General features: G+C 38.6%; 1 protein-coding gene across 1 annotated transcript in view; it reads right to left on the reverse strand.

The window, feature by feature from the left end:
* The window catches only part of SRRM3 (serine/arginine repetitive matrix 3), a 352,152-nt gene that overhangs the window by 136,362 nt on the left and 193,294 nt on the right, over nt 1–22,496 (reverse strand).

A 22,496-nucleotide genomic window follows, 5' to 3' on the forward strand; every position in this document is an offset into this window, starting at 1 on the left:
AATAAAAAAAATTATATTCCTAAAAAACGTCCCAAAAAGTAAAAAATAAAATTCAGAATAGTTCCAAATTAGTGTCCATAAAAATCAGATGGTTGTGACCTTATGGTGATCCTGATAAAAATTGTATCCCAAAAATAAAGTAAAGTTAATGATTCCGATAAATAGTTCAAGTCCTCAAGATTTTGCAATAGATAAACAGTTCCAATCCTTGATATCAAGGCAGAGATAAAATAAAAATAAAGGTAACAATGTGAGGTAAAAGTGAGATAAAAGTAGAAGGCTGGGAAATCCTCAAAACCTAAGGACAGAAAAAAATAACATAGTATAATATTGTTTAAATAATAATAAATCAAGAAATATAGCTCACCATATAGTTGCCAACGCGTTTCGGCCCACAGCTTGGGCCTTTCTCAAGACCAATATATGGTGAGGTGAGCAGAGACTTATATACCTGTATGTGACCAATCAAATTTCACTTTAATTGGCGCCAAAACTCACTATTGACAGCGGAAGTGCTAAACCGGAAGTCTCAGTCCTATACCGGATACAGTATCACTTTTCATAAAGGCGGGGCTGTTTATGGTGTTAATGTCAGTTAATCTAGATATATTATAGCCCACAATGCCAGCTTATGTGTGTATGTTATATTTCTGGCATCTATTTGTCCTCTTTATACTCATGTGTCCATCATGTGAGCCATTCTAGATCCCCTCCGGTATTTGCGCTGAACCGGATGTTTACCTATGTCTTCTACTTCCAGTTTGAGATTGATGCACCAAACCGGAAGTTAGGGTGCGTGAAACCTGAAGTTTGGTTTCTCTGCATCATTACCCAGAGGAATAGTCTCTTTGCCTCGGTAATGGGCCCGTGTCTACTTCCGGTGATACTTTGGCTCAAATATCATTAAGTAAATAAACATGTCTATAATAAAGTTATTTTGATAAAGATTCTTCATGTCTGAAATTGCGCAATTGTCTGTCATGTGGTTTGTAGGTTGGTGTTAAAATGTAAGAACTTGTCACATATTAGAGTATCGTGCATATGTAATGCATAACAGGATGTTTGGAATCTCCCTCTTCTATTCTATTCCCCCTGATAGAAGAATACATAGGGGAATAAATGAGTATATCAGGCATTGGAGGGCCCTGAGGGACATAGGAATAAGAAGACCTAAGGGGTGCTAGTAGAGTGCAGTCAAAAATGGAATAATATATTGCTAGACTCTGTGTAAAAGCTTGGCTCTGAGGCTCATATAGTGTATTAGAGTGTACTAAGGAACATAAAGATATGGAGATATATAGGGTGCTAGTTGGGTTTTGTCAGAATTAGGAATGTGTGCTGCTGGACTCTTGGTTCAAGCCTTTGTTGATGCAGTGTGCTTGCTTCATCTAATCCATTTGAATGGTAAATTGCCACTTATTCGATAGAGTCCATATACTATATCTATGGAATGATTGTGTTAATTCTTGGGGCACACCTGTCCCGTGGTACACCTACATTGTTCTATGTTGCCCACTTGTCGTGGGCTACCCCCATTCGTCCTGGTATGGTATGCTCGAGGTCTTCCTTGGAGCCTTTCCATATTATAAATATGTATGATATATATATATATCCTGCCCAGCCGGCGCGGACCTGGTCTCCTATCATAGATATATAGACGACATCCTTATAATATGGAAAGGCTCCAAGGAAAACCTTGAGCATACCATTAGTGTCATGAATGATAACGTCTGCAACCTAAGATTCACCCATGAGATCAGCAGTACGGAAATTACATTTCTGGATTTGAAAATAACAGTAGAAGATGGGAAACTTAAGACCTCCACATACTTCAAACCCATGGATTGTAATTACATCCACAGGGACAGCTGCCATCACGTAAGATGGAAGGAGAACATACCGAAGGGGCAGTTACTGAGACTAAAAAAGAACTGCTCAGATTCAACCCTATGGGAAACACAGGCGAAAGAACTTAAGTTACGATTTCTAGAAAGAGGATATGGAGAAGATAAACTAAATAAGGACATAGAAGAAGTAAGAAGAAGAGACCGCAAAGAATTACTTAAATATAGGAACAAGGAAAATGTGATCGAAAACAACACCAACTCTATAGATGTCGCTTTCCTCACCCAGTACAGTAAAAACAGGCGAACTATAGAGAAAATTTTGGAAAGACATTGGCATATACTTAAGAACAACGACATTATAGGAGAGACACTCATGGACAGACCTAGATTCATCTATAGGAAATCTAACAATCTTAAAACTATACTGTCTCCAAGTATTCCACGTCTAAGAACAGCAGAAGAGAGAGATGTATCAGGCAAACATATCAAAGGTTTTTTCCTGTGCCCCAGCTGCAAGGCATGTAAGAGAGGCCTGAAGACTAAGTATTTCCTCTCTCACTACTCCAATAAGAAGCATGTAATCAAAAACTTGATTAGATGCAGCAACAAGGGAGTAATTTATATAGTACAGTGCAGTTGTGGCCTCCAGTATGTCGGTCAGACATCTAGGTGCCTGAAAGATAGGATTCGGGAACACCTATTACAAATTGAACATGGCAACACAGAGATTGCCCTATACAGACATTTTGCACTCCAACATAAAGGCAATATGAAAGATCTAAGTTTCTATGGGATCCAAACAATAAAACCAAATTGGAGGGGAGGGGACTATGAAAAGCAACTCCTGATATCAGAGTCAAGATGGATCTTTGAATTAGATTGTCTTTTTCCCAAAGGTCTAAATAACAAGGAAGACCTTTCCCACCTATTAAATTTGAAATAAATAATATCCTAAGATCATCAATACAACGAGTCGCAAAATGCTGATGAATCTAAGTCCAGTCAACAGAATTTTTATGAAACAAACAGAGCGACCTATAATCTACCAAATCCCCTACATAGGGTAATTTTTAATAAATTGAATCCTCTGAAAATTGAGGTTATTAAGTATATATGCATCTAAGACCCCAATGGGACACTCTATCGTAATAACTATACTACCCAGGACGAATGGGGGTAGCCCACGACAAGTGGGCAACATAGAACAATGTAGGTGTACCACGGGACAGGTGTGCCCCAAGAATTAACACAATCATTCCATAGATATAGTATATGGACTCTATCGAATAAGTGGCAATTTACCATACAAATGGATTAGATGAAGCAAGCACACTGCATCAACAAAGGCTTGAACCAAGAGTCCAGCAGCACACATTCCTAATTCCGACAAAACCCAACTAGCACCCTATATATCTCCATATCTTTATGTTCCTTAGTACACTCTAATACACTATATGAGCCTCAGAGCCAAGCTTTTACACAGAGTCTAGCAATATATTATTCCATTTTTGACTGCACTCTACTAGCACCCCTTAGGTCTTCTCATTCCTTTGTCCCTCAGGGCCCTCCAATGCCTGATATACTCATTTATTCCCCTATGTATTCTTCTATCAGGGGGAATAGAATAGAAGAGGGAGATTCCAAACATCCTGTTATGCATTACATATGCACGATACTCTAATATGTGACAAGTTCTTACATTTTAACACCAACCTACAAACCACATGACAGACAATTGCGCAATTTCAGACATGAAGAATCTTTATCAAAATAACTTTATTATAGACATGTTTATTTACTTAATGATATTTGAGCCAAAGTATCACCGGAAGTAGACACGGGCCCATTACCGAGGCAAAGAGACTATTCCTCTGGGTAATGATGCAGAGAAACCAAACTTCAGGTTTCACGCACCCTAACTTCCGGTTTGGTGCATCAATCTCAAACTGGAAGTAGAAGACATAGGTAAACATCCGGTTCAGCGCAAATACCGGAGGGGATCTAGAATGGCTCACATGATGGACACATGAGTATAAAGAGGACAAATAGATGCCAGAAATATAACATACACACATAAGCTGGCATTGTGGGCTATAATATATCTAGATTAACTGACATTAACACCATAAACAGCCCCGACTTTATGAAAAGTGATACTGTATCCGGTATAGGACTGAGACTTCCGGTTTAGCACTTCCGGGGTCAATAGTGAGTTTTGGCGCCAATTAAAGTGAAATTTGATTGGTCACATACAGGTATATAAGTCTCTGCTCACCTAACCATATATTAGTCTTGAGAAAGGCCCAAGCTGTGGGCCGAAACGCGTTGGCAACTATATGGTGAGCTATATTTCTTGATTTATTATTATTTAAACAATATTATACTATGTTATTTTTTTCTGTCCTTAGGTTTTGAGGATTTCCCAGCCTTCTACTTTTATCTCACTTTTACCTCACATTGTTATCTTTATTTTTATTTTTATCTCTGCCTTGATATCAAGGATTGGAACTGTTTATCTATTGCAAAATCTTGAGGACTTGAACTATTTATCGGAATCATTAACTTTACTTTATTTTTGGGATACAATTTTTATCAGGATCACCATAAGGTCACCACCATCTGATTTTTATGGACACTAATTTGGAACTATTCTGAATTTTATTTTTTACTTTTTGGGACGTTTTTTAGGAATATAAATTTGTTTCTAATTGTATTAATTCGCAATCTTATATTATTCCCCTCTTTACACTGTTTTTTCCCACCCATCATCTCATACATCACTCACTGTGTGATTTGTCACTCATATTTTTCACACATTATTTTTATATATATTTTTATTTTTCCATCCAAATTTTTTATCACTTTTTGGAATCATTTTTGATCAACACTAGTTTGTGTACACACTAGTTTATCTGTGATCACCTCCTCTTATATTTTTATATTTTTTCTTTTTTCACATGTGATATATACAACTCTGTGAATTCTTATTTGAATTTTTTCTGATTCTGTGCATTTTTTATGTATTTAATATCGCCTCTATCATAATAATAGGAACTATCTTACTTTGTTAGCCCTAAATCCATTATCATAGAGGGTAGTTGAGTCTAACCACCTCTACCATTTCCATACACACAACAGTTCTAACGACATTATTACCACATCATTTGAATTAGTGACCAAGTTTTGGGTCACTTGCTCTTGGAGGGATTTATTCCTCCTGGTATTCAACTTATATTTTAAGATTTTTTTTTTTAAGAATTATTTTTATACATATATGTTTTTATGTACCATGGATCCATGTTTAGTGATGTAATTTGTGTTTGTATTAAAATTGTGATAATTTTTATCCTTATCGTTCTGTAGCCTCTGTAGCTAATTATAGGGACATAGCCCTCACAAAAGATACTTTTTACCATAGTGTGAATACATCCCTCACACACACACTAGGCCTTACCTTTTTTTGGCGCTCCTCTCTAAACTTATCTTCAATAGTCTTGTGCCAAAGGTCAAGCAAGGTTTTTTTCTTGGATGCTGTCCATAGAGGTTGACTTTATGCAATGTCCTCTGCACTGTCTGTCACAGAAACTCATAACCCATAAGTCAAGTCTGAAGAACTTCTGTGTTTCAGAGCTGGATTGTGCAAGTAGTGCACTGTCTATGGCATCATTTTAGGACAATGGCCACTGCAGATCTGATTAGCGGTACTATGGCTCATTCTATACCACCTGATTACTGCTGCAACTGTGTTTTGACTGATTTTTAGTTGGTCACCAATCTTCCTTTGTCCCTTTTCATCTTTGTCAAGTCACACACTCAGATTTTAAAATTCCTCTGGCAATTCTTTTCCATGTGGAGCCATAATGCACACATGCAGAAAGATAAAGCCCATAGGTCCAAAACTGAAAATGTTCTGGTGTTCACAGGTCATTTTATAACCATGTTCATGCAATTAGGCTAATTGAAAATCACAGGTGTACTCAAGTTTGCTTCCATGATTACAGGTTTTCCAACTTGTGTGCCAGTGATCACAGGTGGTCACTTTTGTCTACTTTGGGGCCTGTATTTTCAATATAGTCATTCCAAAGTATTTGTTTCTGATTGTTCATAAGAGTAAACACTACTTGTCAACTTAGAAATAATGCAATTATTGAAAGGTTATACAATTTTGAATCATTTGACATTTAAGTGAGGGGTGTACTCACTTCTGTTGTATATGTGTGTGTGTGTTGGAGGGACAGGGGCAAAGGAATTGAAAATGTTTTTACAAGAAATGAAGGAAATCATTGGGCAGGTTGTTCCTGCAGCTCTATGTATTAGATTGCATATTTCTGTTTATATTTCCTTAATATAAACCCCTGAAATAGTCTGTAGAACATTCTGGAAATTCCATAATAAAGGATACAGCTAATGAGCATATATATATTTTTTCTTCATTATTTGAAGCTATACTGTCAAATATTTTTATTTTTACTTACCTTTAAGATCAAAACACATACACCTAGATTACAAGTTGTGCGTTTGTGTTTTAACGGTGAAAAAAATTATCATTTCAGCGTTAAAACAGCACCGCAGCCATTACAAGTCTTGTTGGTATAGCTGTACCGCAGGCCTTTTAGCCTGTAACGCAACGTCAGTCCCGCACTCATAAAAATGACGTTTTTTCATGGGGCTTCCATAGCGCTGCTATTACGAGCTTTACGGTGAGGCTAAAAAGCTTGCATTCTAGCCTATACCGACAAGATACGTTCCGCAAACTAAAAGCAGTAGTTATTATTTTTACGCAACAAAACTGTTACATAATACTCATCACAAAGTACACTAAGACCCATAAACTACCTATCAACCCCTAAACCGAGTCCCTCCCACATCGCAACACACTATTTTAAAGTTATTAACCCCTAATATGCCGCTCCCGACATCGCCGCCACTAATAAAAATGATTAACCCCTATTCCGCCACTCCCCGACATCGCCGCCACTATACTTAAGTTATTAACCCCTAAACCGCCGCCCTCCCGCATCACAAGCACTATTTAAATATTATTAACCCCTAATCTGCCGTCCGCCCACATCGCCCCCCACTATACTAAAGTTATTAACCCCTAATTCCGCCACCACTATAATAAACCTATTAACCCCTAAACCGCAAGCCCCCCACAACGAAATATACGAAATAAACCTATTAACCCCTAAACTGAAAAGCCCCCCACATCGCAATAAACTAATTTAAACTAGTAACCACTAAACCTAACCCTAACGTAACCCTAACCCCCCCTAACTTTAACATAATTAAAGTAAAGCTAAATTAAAGTTACAGTTATTAACTAAATAATATCTATTTAAAACTAAATACTTGCCTGTGAAATAAAACTTAAGCTAGCTACAATATAACTAATAGTTATATTGTAGCTAAATTAGGTTTTATTTTATTTCACAGGTAAGTTTGTATTTATTTTAACTAGGTAGACTAGTTTGTAAATAGTTATTAACTATTTACTAACTACTTAGTTAAAATAAATACAAACTTACCTGTGAATTTAAACCTAAGCTGCCTTACACTAAAACCTTACATTACATAAAAATAAAAAAACCTACCAGTACAAAAAAAACAAAAAACGAAATTATCTAAAAAAAATAAAAAAATATTCCTATTCTAATACCCTTTAAAAAAAAAAAACACCCCAAAATAAAAAAGCCTAATCTAGAATAAACTACCAAGGGCCCTTAAAAGGGTCTTTTGTTGGCCCTTAAAAGGGCCTTTTGTAGGGCATTGCCCTAAAGTTAACAGATCTTTTGCTACAAAACAAAACAAACACCACCTAACAGTATTACAATCCCCCACCCCCAAACCCACAACATAAAACTAAATGTAAACCCTAATCTACCGAAATGCCCTGGCATTTAGCTCTTTTTCTTGCCCTTAAAAGTGCATTCACCTCTTTTATGAAATTCCCAAGCCCTAATCTAAAAAAAAAACCACCCCAAAACATTACACAAAATAACAAATTATCAAAAATAAAAAAAATATTCCTAGTCTAATACCCATTTTAAAAAAAACCCACACCAAAATAAAAAACCTATTCTACAATAAACTACCAATAGCCCATCTAAAAAAACCTAAGCTAACCACCTTAACAAAACCTATCACTAACCCCCCGAAGATCCATTTACAGTTTTTGAACGAACATATGGTCACCGCCGTACACTGAATCTACAATACAAGGTACGCGATTCAAGGTGGCGTCCCTTGTATTCCTATTGGCTGATTTGATTTTGGAAATTCAAATCAGCCAACAGGATGAGAGCTACTGAAATCCTATTGGCTGATTTGAACAGCCAATAGAATTTCAGAAGCTCTCATCCTATCAGCTGTTTTGAACAGCCAATAGGATTTCAGTAGCTCTCATCCTATTGGCTGATTTTAATTTCCAAAATAAAATCTGCCAATAGGAATGCAAGGGACGCCATCTTGAATTGCATACCTTGCATTGAAGATTCAGTGTATGGTGGCGACCGTATGAAGAGGATGCTCCATGCCGGATGTCTTCAGGATGGACCCGCTCCGCGCTGCCGGGATGAAGATAGAAGATGTTAGTGATAGGTTTTGTTAAGGGTTTTTTGGGTGGGTTTATTTTTTTAGTTTAGGGTTTGGGCTTTCGGTAAAAGAGCTAAATGCCTTTTTCAGGGCTAAGTAAAAGAGCTAAATGCCCTTTTAAGGGCAATGCCCATAGAAATGCCCTTTTAAGGGTAATGGTTAGCTTAGGTTTTTTTAGATAGCTTTTTTTATTTTGTGGGTTTGGGGGGGGGGGTTGGGGTTTGTAATGTTAGTGTGTGTTTGTATTTTTTTTTCAGGTAGAAGAGCTGTTTAACTTAGGGCAATGCCCTACAAAAGTCCCTTTTAACGGCTATTGGTAGCTTATTGTAGATTAGGTTTTTTATTTTGGGGTGTTTTTTTTTTAATTGGGTATTAGAATAGGAATAATTTTTATTATTTTTGAAAATTAGTTTGTTATTTTGTGTAATGAATTTATTTCGTTTTGGGTGGGTTTTTATTTTTAGATTAGGGCTTGGGCATTTCATAAAAGAGCTGAAAGCCCTTTAAAGGGCAGGAAAAGGAGCTAAATGCCCTTTTAAGGGCAATGCCAATACAAATGCCCTTTTCAGGGCAATGGGTAGATTAGCTTTTACTTTTGTTTTATTTTGTGGGTTTGGGGGGTGGGGGTTCTATACTGTTAGGAGGTGTTTGTTTTGTTTTGTAGCAAAAGAGCTGTTAACTTTAGGGCAATGCCCTACAAAAAGCCCTTTTAAGGGCCCACAAAAGGCCCCTTGGTAGTTTATTCTACATTAGTTTTTTTTTATTTTGGGGTGTTTTTTTATAAAGGGTATTAGAATAGTAATAATTTTTATTGTTTTTATAATTTTTTGTAATGGTAGTTTTTTTTAATATTAGTAATTTTAGTGTTTGTTATTTTTTGTAATGGTAGTTTTTTATTTTTTGTAATGTTAGGTTTTAGTGTAAGGCAGGTTAGGTTTTATTTCACAGGTAAATTTGTATTTATTTTAACTAGGTAGCTAGTAAATAGTTAATAACTATTCACTAACTAGTCTACCTAGTTAAAATAAATACAATCTTACCTGTGAAATAAAAATAAAACCTAAGCTAGTTACAATATAACTATTAGTTATATTGTAGCTAGCTTAGGTTTTATTTCACAGGTAAGTATGTATTTAGTTTTAAATAGGAATTATTTAGTTAATAATTGTAAGTTTAATTTAGCTCTATTTTAATTATGTTAAAGTTAGGGGGTGTTAGGGTTACAGTTAGGGTTAGGTTTAGGGGTTAATATATAGTTTAATTTAGGTTGTTGCGATGTGGGAGGCTGGCGGTTCAGGGGTTAATAGGTTTATTTAGTGGCAGTGATGTAAGAGGCCAGAGGTTTAGGGGTTAATAACTTTATTTAGTGGTGTCAATGTCGGGGAGCGGCAGAATAGGGGTTAATAGATTTATTATAGTGTGGGCGATGTTGGGGTGCAGGGGAATAGGGGCTAATAACTTAAGTATATTGTGGGCGATATTGGGAGCGGCAGATTAGGGGTCAATAGCTTTATTTTGGTGGCAGCAATATCGGGAGCGTCAGATTAGGGGTTAATAAGTTTATGTAGGTGGCGGCGATGTAAGGGGCGGCAGATTAGGGGTGTTTAGACTTTAGAGGTTTATGTAAGGGTGTTATGTTTAAACATAACTTTATTTTTCCCTATAGACATCAATGGGGCTGTGTTACAGAGCTTTTTATTCTGCGATCGCAGGTGTTAGGCTTTTTTCTGACCCGCTCTCCCCATTGATGTCTAAGGGGGAAGTGTGCACGAGCATAGTCATTTGTGCGGTATGGAGCTTAAAACCACCCTATCGCACGCACAAGCTGACTGTTTGAAAACTTGTATTGGCTGTGCTATAGGGTGTTAAATAACGCAACTTTTGTTGCGTTTGTTAATTTCCCTATAGCGCGCATTACTCGTAATCTAGCTGATAATGAATAGATCAGGGAAACAGATACATTTATTTCAACCCAAGCTACTTCATTGTCATATGACAGTGTTTCTCTGATAAGTAATTTCATAAAATATAAATATCACATTTTGATAAATTCTATATGTTGAAAAATTGTTAAAAGGAATGATTTTTGGAGCTAAAACATGGTTGAAAATGAGTATTTTCCATTTTCTTAGAGTACCTGTGTATGTGGGTTGTTTTTTTTCCTCGCTCCTACTGCATGTTGGCTTTTCAGCCATCTTAAGAATGATTTATTTTGTGCAATAACTGTATGATTAGTATCAATCAATTCTTATGGGAAATTTAAAGGTCATTTAACCCATTTAATGCTAAAGAAGACATCCATGCAATGACAATGCAGTATCTAGCTTATCCTTTCATATAAAATATAACACTAATTCTAGGGAACATATCAGTGCAGGATGAATGAAAATCAGCTTTGGAATATTCACTACACTGCCCCCATTCTATCTCTTAGAATTAATTTTATGTCTTTCTGTAAAACTGCCAGACAGTATTTTAAGAAGCAGCATATACCATGAAATGGGAGAGCAGAAAATGAGGGATTTTTGATTGATTATGCTTGGTCATGCAAGACTTTACAAGAGCTAGCTTTATGCAGCAGCGTCTCTGTTTATTCATTCTCACAGTGCAGATAAACAGAAAGTTATGTATCAAGCTCCTCAGTATTCTGTATTCTGTTCAAGGTGGCCTGGCAGAAGTGAGACGGATAAAGGCTGTTTTCCTGACTCACTAAAACTTTAACCATATATGAACCCAAGTACTATACAATATCATACATTCGGAAAACATGGTTATCCAATGCTACAGGATTTTGTGGCATTATACAAAACAAATGATGATAATAGTAATATATTGCACTTTTATAAAACAGTAGCAAAAATGTTTTTTTAAGTCATAAAAAATACAACATTCAGGGCTAGATTACGAGTGGCGCGCTAATTGTTGCACGCGAGCGAAAACATGTTTATCATGGCTCTTTGCGCGAACTGGAAGAAGCACACGTATTACAAGTTGAAAGTAAACACGTTCACTTGATTGCAATTGAATTTAATGCACCTCAGGATAGTGAGGCTTCAGAGCTCTGGTTAACTGTTACACGAGACAAAGAAGTTGCAAAAAACACCTCAAAATTACATTTTAAAGTACAGTTAAACAGGGTGTTAGTTTTTTCCCCTTTTTAGAACTCCATCGAAGTCTAAGGGGGAATACGTCAACAAGGTCACGATATACAAAATTCGTCTTTTTGTACGCATCAGGTTAGCGATTGCGCAAAAACTTTTTTGTTTGATCTTGTAATATGCGCGCTACCTACACGTGCAAAAAAGCTTACCTTTAGCGAAGTTAACGCATGAGCAGGAGTGATAAATGGCGCTCCACACATAATCTAATTCCAATGTACCTGCTGTCAAAATATATAAAAAATCTGCCAGATGATGATAGGCAAAGTTTACTAAAAAATATCAAACGTACTTGAGTTAAATCTTCAGGTAAGCCTCCAATAAATGGGGAGTCAGTCATAACCTCTGTAGCTTATTCAGACAAACTTCCATTGCCAATATTCAAAGATTAGGTAATGGCATCTCTTTGAATGGCATTTTACACTTTTACCACCCTTTTGGGACTTTTTATATGTATAGTATATGTCAGTAGTTAGGCTCTCCATTGCAAAAGATATGTATGCAAAATAAAAGCTTTATAAGCATGTAGACTGTAAGAAAAATGTGCAGTCCAGGGGGTAGATTTACCAATGTCTGTCCGACATGATACGCTGTAGCGTATCATATCCGACAGACATCGCTGAATGCTGACATCATATGCTGTAAGCATTTATCATTGCACAAGCAGTTCACCAGGACTGCTTGTGCAATGCCGCCCCCTGCAGATTCGTGGCCAATCGGCTGCTAGCAGGGGGTGTCAATCAGCCCGATCATATAGTATTGGGCGGATTGAAGACCGCAGCCTTAGAGGCAGTGGACCAGTTATGGAACAGCTTTTTCCAGCTAGCCCGAAGGGCTATAACACTTTAAATGCCTTAAGCCTTGCAATTATTCAAGCTCGGCCCATCCCAAATTAACCCAATCTCCCACACACCTACTTCTCTTCTTCGATATTTTCTGTTTTGCTGTTTGTTTGTTGTTGGGGTTTTTTTTGGGGGGGGTTCAACCAATCATTTCATCACCCAAGTAACAGACATACACCAGAACTATTTTAAAGAACAAACAAAACCATGTGCTTAGCCTAAATAGGTATAACCAAATTCACACCCCTTATTGAAAAATCACAACGATATCTTATTATAAACCACTACCCTTATTGGCCTGCATAACCATACCCAATTCCAGCACATGGGAATCCCATGCCCTAATTGCTCACTCCCCTGCTCCTTGAAGGAAATCACCTGCCCTTTAAAATCCCAGACAGAGAAGGCCATCAAATAGGTGGCACAGAAATTGGAGGTATTCACCCTGCCACCCAACATTTCCATAGAGGGAGGGAAGGGATTTTTAGAAATCACCAACATTTCCGCTGTTTTCTCTCTTAAATCTCTTCCCCCAGGGAGAGCCTCCAACCTTCAAAGTGGGCTCATCGATTCAGCAGGAAATTCTGCAGGTTCAAAGAGCCCACCCACTCTGCTGACTACCCTCTAGGACATACTTACTGTGCAAAATATGTTCTAGACTAAAAACAGATCTATAATATGAAAAAAATGGAATGGTTAGTACTCATCATGCTTTAGTTTTTCCTTGCAGATCTTTTCTCATGTAAACCCTTTACAGGAGTCAGCTTGTGAAGCTCTGTATTTTCATACTGCATGCCAACATCTTGGAGTGCACATATTCTGTGCAAGAATAGCTACGCTCCAAGATGGAGCTGCTCAATGTGGTGTTTGAGCAGCAATCATTAGTAAGAGGTTAAAAAAAAATAAAGTGGCTTTAAAGAGCTGCAACCACAGAGGGAGTAGTAACCCAGTTATTGTAATTGTGCTTAACAGTTTAATGTCCCACTATACCACCTGACAAGTATTGCTATTAGCATAAAAACAAATATCACGATCAGCATATAACATAGTCACGAGAATCTGCATAGTCCGGTGATCATGTGGGAAAGGGTGCATGCATGAGACAACCGCCTCTACAGCCTTCTATGCATTTTGTCTCGATAAAGTCTTCCTGTAGAAATACAAACCACATAGAAGGCATTCAAGGCTGTTGTCTCTTGCAGGAACCCTTTCCCATGTGATTCACCACCAGACCGAGGGGAACACTAAACATTTAAGGGACGATGCAGAGGATCCTGGAGACAAGCGACCTGTAGGAAGAGACAAACATGGGGGCTGTGCCGATGCCTGGTGATGCTGATCATGATATTGGTTTTTATGTAAGTGCAATATTTATTGTGTGGTATAGAGATTACAGTTGTTATAAAAATACTTTGAGTTGGAGTTGTGCTGTACTTTTGTTTGATAAATAGGAGGCAATTTACATGTAGCTCCAGGACCTTAAAAAACTGGACAGTATTTTTATGAAGATTTCACTGGACAGCCTGCTTAAATAATGAAATTCCAGTTGAATACTAGACAGCTGGCAAAAGGGACTACTGCAGGTGTCTTGCAGTTCTTCATGTATGTAACAATGGCTACTGCAGGTGTCTTGCAGTTCTTCATGTATGTAAAAATGGCTACTGCAGGTATCTAGCAGCTCTTCATGTATGTAACAATGGCTACTGCAGGTATCTAGCAGCTCTTCATGTATGTAACAATGGCTACTGCAGGTATCTAGCAGCTCTTCATGTATGTAACAATGGCTACTGGAGGTATCTAGCAGCTCTTCATGTATGTAACAATGGCTACTGCAGGTATTTAGCAGCTCTTCATGTATGTAACAATGGCTACTGCAGGTATCTAGCAGTTCTTCATGTATGTAACAATGGCTACTGCAGGTATCTAGCAGCTCTTCATGTATGTAACAATGGCTACTGCAGGTATCTAGCAGCTCTTCATATATGTAACAATGGCTACTGCAGGTATCTTGCAGCTCTTCATGTATGTAACAATGGCTACTGCAGGTATCTAGCAGTTCTTTATGTATGTAACAATGGCTACTGCAGGTATCTAGCAGCTCTTCATGTATGTAACAAGGGCTACTGCAGGTATCTAGCAGTTCTTCATGTATGCAACAATGGCTACTGCAGGTGTCTAGCAGTTCTTCATGTATGCAACAATGGCTACTGCAGCTATCTAGCAGTTCTTCATGTATGTAAAAAGGGCTACTGCAGGTATCTAGCAGCTCTTCATGTATGTAACAATGGTTACTGCAGGTATCTAGCAGCTCTTCATGTATGTAACAATGGCTACTGCAGGTATCTAGCAGCTCTTCATGTATGTAACAATGGCTACTGCAGGTATCTAGCAGCTCTTCATGTATGTAACAAGGACTACTGCAGGTATCTAGCAGCTCTTCGTGTATGTAACAATGGCTACTGCAGGTGTCTAGCAGCTCTTCATGTATGTAACAAGGACTACTGCAGGTATCTAGCAGCTCTTCGTGTATGCAACAATGGCTACTGCAGGTGTCTTGCAGCTCTTCATGTATGTAACAAGGACTACTGCAGGTATCTAGCAGCTCTTCGTGTATGTAACAATGGCTACTGCAGGTGTCTAGCAGCTCTTCATGTATGTAACAATGGCTAATGCAGGTGTCTAGCAGTTCTTTATGTATGTAACAAGGGCTACTGCAGGTATCTAGCAGCTCTTCATGTATGTAACGTAACAAATGGCTACTGCAGGTATCTAGCAGCTCTTCATTTAAGCAACAATGGCTACTGGAGGTGTCTTGCAGTTCTTCATGTAGGCAACAATGACTACTGCAGGTGTCTAGCAGTTCTTCATGTATGTAACAATGGCTACTGGAGGTGTCTTGCAGTTCTTCATGTATGTAACAATGGCTACTGCAGGTATCTAGCAGCTCTTCATGTAGGCAACAATGGCTACTGCAGGTGTCTAGCAGTTCTTCATGTATGTAACAATGGCTACTGCAGGTATCTAGCAGCGCTTCATGTATGTAACAATGGCTACTGCAGGTATCTAGCAGCTCTTCATGTATGTAACAATGGCTACTGCAGGTATCTAGCAGTTCTTCATGTATGCAACAATGGCTACTGTAGGTGTCTTGCAGCTCTTCATGTATGTAACAGTGGCTACTGCAGGTATCTAGCAGCTCTTCATGTATGCAACAATGGCTACTGCAGGTATCTAGCAGCTCTTCATTTAAGCAACAATGGCTACTGGAGGTGTCTTGCAGTTCTTCATGTAGGCAACAATGACTACTGCAGGTGTCTAGCAGTTCTTCATGTATGTAACAATGGCTACTGGAGGTGTCTTGCAGTTCTTCATGTATGTAACAATGGCTACTGCAGGTATCTAGCAGCTCTTCATGTAGGCAACAATGGCTACTGCAGGTGTCTAGCAGTTCTTCATGTATGTAACAATGGCTACTGCAGGTATCTAGCAGCGCTTCATGTATGTAACAATGGCTACTGCAGGTATCTAGCAGCTCTTCATGTATGTAACAATGGCTAATGCAGGTGTCTAGCAGTTCTTTATGTATGTAACAAGGGCTACTGCAGGTATCTAGCAGCTCTTCATGTATGTAACGTAACAAATGGCTACTGCAGGTATCTAGCAGCTCTTCATTTAAGCAACAATGGCTACTGGAGGTGTCTTGCAGTTCTTCATGTAGGCAACAATGACTACTGCAGGTGTCTAGCAGTTCTTCATGTATGTAACAATGGCTACTGGAGGTGTCTTGCAGTTCTTCATGTATGTAACAATGGCTACTGCAGGTATCTAGCAGCTCTTCATGTAGGCAACAATGGCTACTGCAGGTGTCTAGCAGTTCTTCATGTATGTAACAATGGCTACTGCAGGTATCTAGCAGCGCTTCATGTATGTAACAATGGCTACTGCAGGTATCTAGCAGCTCTTCATGTATGTAACAATGGCTACTGCAGGTATCTAGCAGTTCTTCATGTATGCAACAATGGCTACTGTAGGTGTCTTGCAGCTCTTCATGTATGTAACAGTGGCTACTGCAGGTATCTAGCAGCTCTTCATGTATGCAACAATGGCTACTGCAGGTATTTAGCAGTTCTTCATGTATGTAACAATGGCTACTGCAGGTGTCTAGCAGTTCTTCATGTATGTAACAAGAGCTACTGCAGGTATCTAGCAGTTCTTCATGTATGCAACAATGGCAACTGTAGTTGTCTTGCAGCTCTTCATGTATGAAACAATGGCTACTGCAGCTGTCTTGCAGCTCTTCATGTATGCAACAAGGGCTACTGCAGGTATCTAGCAGCTCTTCATATATACAACAATGGCTACTGGGGTTGTCTTGCAGTTATTCATGTAAGTAACAAGAGCTACTGCAGGTATCTAGCAGTTCTTCATGTATGTAACAAGGGCTACTGCAGGTATCTAGCAGCTCTTCATGTATGCAACAATGGCTACTGCAGGTATTTAGCAGCTCTTCATGTAGGCAACAATGGCTACTGCAGGTATCTAGCAGTTGTTCGTGTACGTAACAATGGCTACTGCAGCTGTCTTGCAGCTCTTCATGTATGTAACAATGGCTAGTGCAGGTGTCTAGCAGTTCTTCATGTATGTAACAAGGGCTACTGGAGGTGTCTTGCAGCTCTTTGTGTATGCAACAATGGCTACTGCAGGTATCTAGCAGTTCTTCATGTATGCAACAATGGCTACTGCAGGTATCTAGCAGTTCTTCATGTATGCAACAATGGCTACTGCAGGTATCTAGCAGTTCTTCATGTATGCAACAATGGCTACTGCAGGTATCTAGCAGTTCTTCATTTAAGCAAAAATGGCTACTGCAGCTGTCTTGAAGCTCTTCATATTTACAACAGTGGCTACTGCAGGTATCTAGCAATTCTTCATGTATGCAACAATGGCTACAGGAGGTGTTTTGCAGTTCTTAATTTATGCAACAATGGCTACTGCAGGTATCTAGCAGTTCTTCGTGTATGTAACAAGGGCTACTGCAGGTATCTAGCAGCTCTTCATGTATGCAACAATGGCTACTGCAGGTATCTAGCAGTTCTTCGTGTATGTAACAATGGCTACTGCAGGTATCTAGCAGCTCTTCGTGTATGTAACAATGGCTACTGCAGGTATCTAGCAGTTCTTTGTGTATGTAACAATGGCTACTGCAGGTATCTAGCAGCTCTTCATGTATGTAACAAGGGCTACTGCAGGTATTTAGCAGCTCTTCATGTATGCAACAATGGCTACTGCAGGTATTTAGCAACTCTTCATGTAGGCAACAATGGCTACTGCAGGTATCTAGCAGTTCTTCGTGTACGTAACAATGGCTACTGCAGCTGTCTTGCAGTTCTTCATGTATGTAACAAGGGCTACTGGAGGTGTCTTGCAGCTCTTTGTGTATGCAACAATGGCTACTGCAGGTATCTAGCAGTTCTTCATGTAGGCAACAATGGCTACTGCAGGTATCTAGCAGCTCTTCATGTATGTAACAATGGCTACTGCAGGTATCTAGCAGCTCTTCATGTAGGCAACAATGGCTACTGCAGGTATCTAGCAGCTCTTCATGTATGCAACAATGGCTACTGCAGGTATCTAGCAGCTCTTCATGTATGTAACAATGGCTACTGCAGGTATCTAGCAGTTCTTCGTGTATGTAACAAGGGCTACTGCAGGTATCTAGCAGCTCTTAATGTATGCAACAATGGCTACTGCAGCTATCTAGCAGCTCTTCATGTATATAACAATGGCTACTGCAGGTATCTAGCAGCTCTTCATGTAGGCAACAATGGCTACTGCAGGTATCTAACAGCTCTTAATGTATGCAACAATGGCTACTGCAGGTATCTAACAGCTCTTAATGTATGCAACAATGGCTACTTCAGGTATCTAGCAGCTCTTCATGTAGGCAACAATGTCTACTGCAGGTATCTAGCAGTTCTTTGTGTATGTAACAATGGCTACTGCAGGTATCTAGCAGTTCTTCATGTATGTAACAATGGCTACTGCAGGTGTCTAGCAGCTATTCATGTTTGCAACAATGGCTACTGCAGGTATCTAGCAGCTCTTCATGTTTGCAACAATGGCTACTGCAGGTGTCTAGCAGCTCTTCATGTATGTAACAATGGCTACTGCAGGTGTCTAGCAGCTCTTCATGTATGCAACAATGGCTACTGCAGCTATCTAGCAGTTCTTCATGTTTGCAACAATGGCTACTGCAGGTGTCTAGCAGTTCTTCGTGTATGTAACAAGGGCTACTGCAGATATCTAGCAGCTCTTCATGTTTGCAACAATGGCTACTGCAGGTATCTAGCAGCTCTTCGTGTATGTAACAAGGGCTAATGCAGGTATCTAGCAGTTCTTCGTGTATGTAACAAGGGCTACTGCAGGTATCTAGCAGTTCTTTGTGTATGTAACAAGGGCTTCTGCAGGTATCTAGCAGTTCTTCATGTAGGCAACAATGGCTACTGCAGGTATCTAGCAGCTCTTCATGTATGCAACATTGGCTACAGGAGGTGTCTTGCAGTTCTTAATTTATGCAACAATGGCTACTGGAAGTGTCTAGCAGTTCTTCATGTATGTAACAAGTCTACTGCAGGTATCTAGCAGTTCTTTATGTATGTAACAAGGCTACTGCAGGTGTCCAGCAGTTCTTCATGTATGTAACAAGGCTACTGCAGGTATCTAGCAGTTCTTTATGTATGTAACAAGGCTACTGCAGGTATCTAGCAGTTCTTTATGTATGTAACAAGGCTACTGCAGGTATCTAGCAGCTCTATATGTATGTAACAAGGCTACTGCAGGTATCTAGCAGTTCTTTATGTATGTAACAAGGCTACTGCAGGTATCTAGCAGTTCTTTATGTATGCAACAATGGCTACTGTAGGTGTCGCCCATCTTCTTGAAATCCCTATAATTGCACAGAGCTCTCAAAATAAACTGATAGAAAACCATTGAAATAAAAGTATAACTGGATATTAAGCAAAATTAAATACAGAGAGATGTTATCAGTGATGCTGTGTTCAGATTCATTGCCCACTGCAAGAAGCCATTTTACCTAGATGTGAATTACTCCTTAGGGAACCAGCTCACATATTACAGAAAGCTCAAGTTTTAGGGACTTTTCTTTATGCAATTCTGAGGGGTCTGCAAGCGGCTACCTTAAACACCCAGCTGATTTTATCTCATCTAGGGCAGTGTCCTTTTTACAAATCAGCAACATTCAGAAAATATATTTTGACACCTGAAATCTCACGTTTTTGTTACCGCTTGTTGCCACAAGAGGTTTGAAGTTGTGAAGTCACATTGTGTAATAAGCACTGAAATCACATTAATTGTGAAAACAGTTTTCAGAGATGATACTTTCCTGAGGCACTCACACAATTTTTTTGTTAAATAATTGCAGTTTGCTTTAGTGACTCAATAAATTCAGCTCATTACCGTTTCCTCATACCTCTCTAAATTGCCTGCTGAGACGTTTGCAAGATACATGCTCTATGACAGCACAACAAATCACACGAAATTACAGAGCCACAAAACCTGCAGATATAAGCTGATAATAGTTTCTGAATACAGCCTCTAACAGTGTGTTTTATTCATTCTACAGTTTTGATCATGGTTTTTTAAAGCTCTTTGATGTGTCAATGTAAAGCAAAACCAATGTAACAGCACATGCAACCAGAATAGTATTGTGACCTTCTGGCCTCCTAAAAGCACTTCTGCTTTTGCTAATAGAGTTTGTCAATCTGCACAATTATCCCTATTGCTCTGCATCAATAGCAGTAAAGCTTCTGAGCATAGAAATAAATGTTCCAAACGCCTGGGATTTTAAATCTGAAACCTTACTGTGATCACTGAAGATCCAGGTATTGACCCTGTGTTATCCCCAGGACCCTTTTAAGACCACACTAAGGTAAAATTGGCTACTTTCCCCCCCAATGTTTGTTGCACATTAAATCAATGTATTTTACATTATGGGATTAATATGTGCATGGATAGTTTAAATTTGATTTATAAATAATAGAAAATATTATTATATTGCCAGATATTGCAGCTTCCCCACCCAGCTACTTCTCATGCCGCCTGGCTGATATTTTCTGTGGAGAACACATATATTTTTAAGCAGTCTAGGAGATATACCAGCTTGATTATAAATAATAGTTACTAGTTCTTAATCAAGCTCTAACTACGATACTGCAGATCTGGGCAGTAATTAGTCATATGTAGGTATGAGGTAGTGTCTCTGTTCTGGGCCTTTGGTCTCATGGGAGCTGTGTTCTTTTCCTAATGGTGCCATTTTCTAGACAGATGTGATTTTTATATCTGCATCTGTTCATAAAAGAAAGCTACTATATTAATAAACTCAGTGAATTCTGGTCTACAAAATAACTTGTGTATTTTTTACAACTTGGTTAGAGATATAGTTTTATTTTAGATAAACAACTTTGTTTTGCCAAATCTAAATACTGTACTTACTTAAAGGGTATTACATTATTTCTACTATAAATAGATTTTTTTTTATATATATATATTACATGTATCTTTTAAATTTTAAAAATGTCCTCTATTTGCCCCCAAAATAAAGTATAGTATGTCTTAATAAAATAAAAAATTGGTAGCATCTTTATTTTTATTAAAAATAACTGCACAAAGAAGTTTTTAGGGTTTCAAGTATGCGGGACTAAAAAGTGCCTTTACATTGCGGTCTATGGGACTGTGTGTTCCCTGTAAATCTCATTGCAGCAGGACTTACCCCTTTTGCTGCGCTAGGTTCTCAGCCATGTCTGTCGGCATAAGAATGAGGCTACCATTGGAGCCTACGGAAGCGCGCTCTAATGAGCGCAAAGAATCCATGCAATAATGCTTTACTTGTAATACCAGCGCATTGTGTAAATCAGCATTTCTCAACCGTGGTCCTCAAGTACCCCAACAGGTCAGGTTTTCATTATTGCTGAACTAGAGCACAGGGGAAATAATAAGATGATGGGTGAGAGCAGGTTTGTAACCATGGTTACTGATCAGCTGATTATTTCACCTGTGCTCTAGTTCAGCTATAATGAAAACATGGTCTGTTGGGGGTACTTGTGGACTATGGTTGAGAAACACTGGTGTAGACGATTTTTATAATCTGGACCATATATTTTAACTTTGCTGCCCAACTTACCCCCTGCACTAAGTTCTTTGCCTTGTCTCACTCACGGCATCAGAACAAGGCTTCCATCGGAGCCTATGGAAGCGTGCTCTTGTGAGCGCAAAGCTTCCAGGCAATGCAAACGGGACCTAACTTGTAATACGGGCGGACATTTACGTGCACAGGTATTACTGAGTGTAGTTCAAATATCACGCTCGAGAAAGTGCAATTTTGCGCTCCACTCGTAATCTAGGCCATTATCTTTAACGGAAAAGTCAATGTTAAACTTTAATGGTTTAGATAGACCAAGCAAAAAAGACACCGTTACAATTTACTTGTATTATCAAAATTGCTTGGTTCTCTTGTTATCCTTTGTTAAAAAGTAAAACATAAGTAGGCTCATAGAGGTTCTGGAGCACACACCCAACTTTACAACTCTAGGCAGCACTATTTGCAAAAATTTCTATAGCAATGTAATACATTGTTGCAAACTCTGTGGGCATAGAGCGCTAAGCATACCTACATCTACTCTTCAACAAAGGACACCAAGAAAACAAAGCAAATTTGATAATATTAGTAAATTGGAAAGTTTGTTTGTTTTTTAATTGCCCACTCTTTCTGAATCCTGAGTTTATTTATTTTTATGTTTCTGTCCTTTTTAAAAGGGTTGCACACATAGCATTCCTGTCTTGTCACTGATGAGGCTGCAGGCTTGTTCACAATAGGCTCACTGGCTGTGATTGTATCTCAAGAGTGCATCTGGTGTTTGTCTGTGGGTTAAACCTCCCGGCAAAGAATAAACAAGTAGTAAAAAAGAGGGAATTTAATTAAAAATAAAATGCTCTTAAAAAAACAGAGAATTATATTTTTACACTAGAATGTCCATTTA

The sequence above is a fragment of the Bombina bombina genome, chromosome 3 (assembly GCF_027579735.1).
Source record: "Bombina bombina isolate aBomBom1 chromosome 3, aBomBom1.pri, whole genome shotgun sequence".
NCBI lineage: Eukaryota > Metazoa > Chordata > Amphibia > Anura > Bombinatoridae > Bombina > Bombina bombina.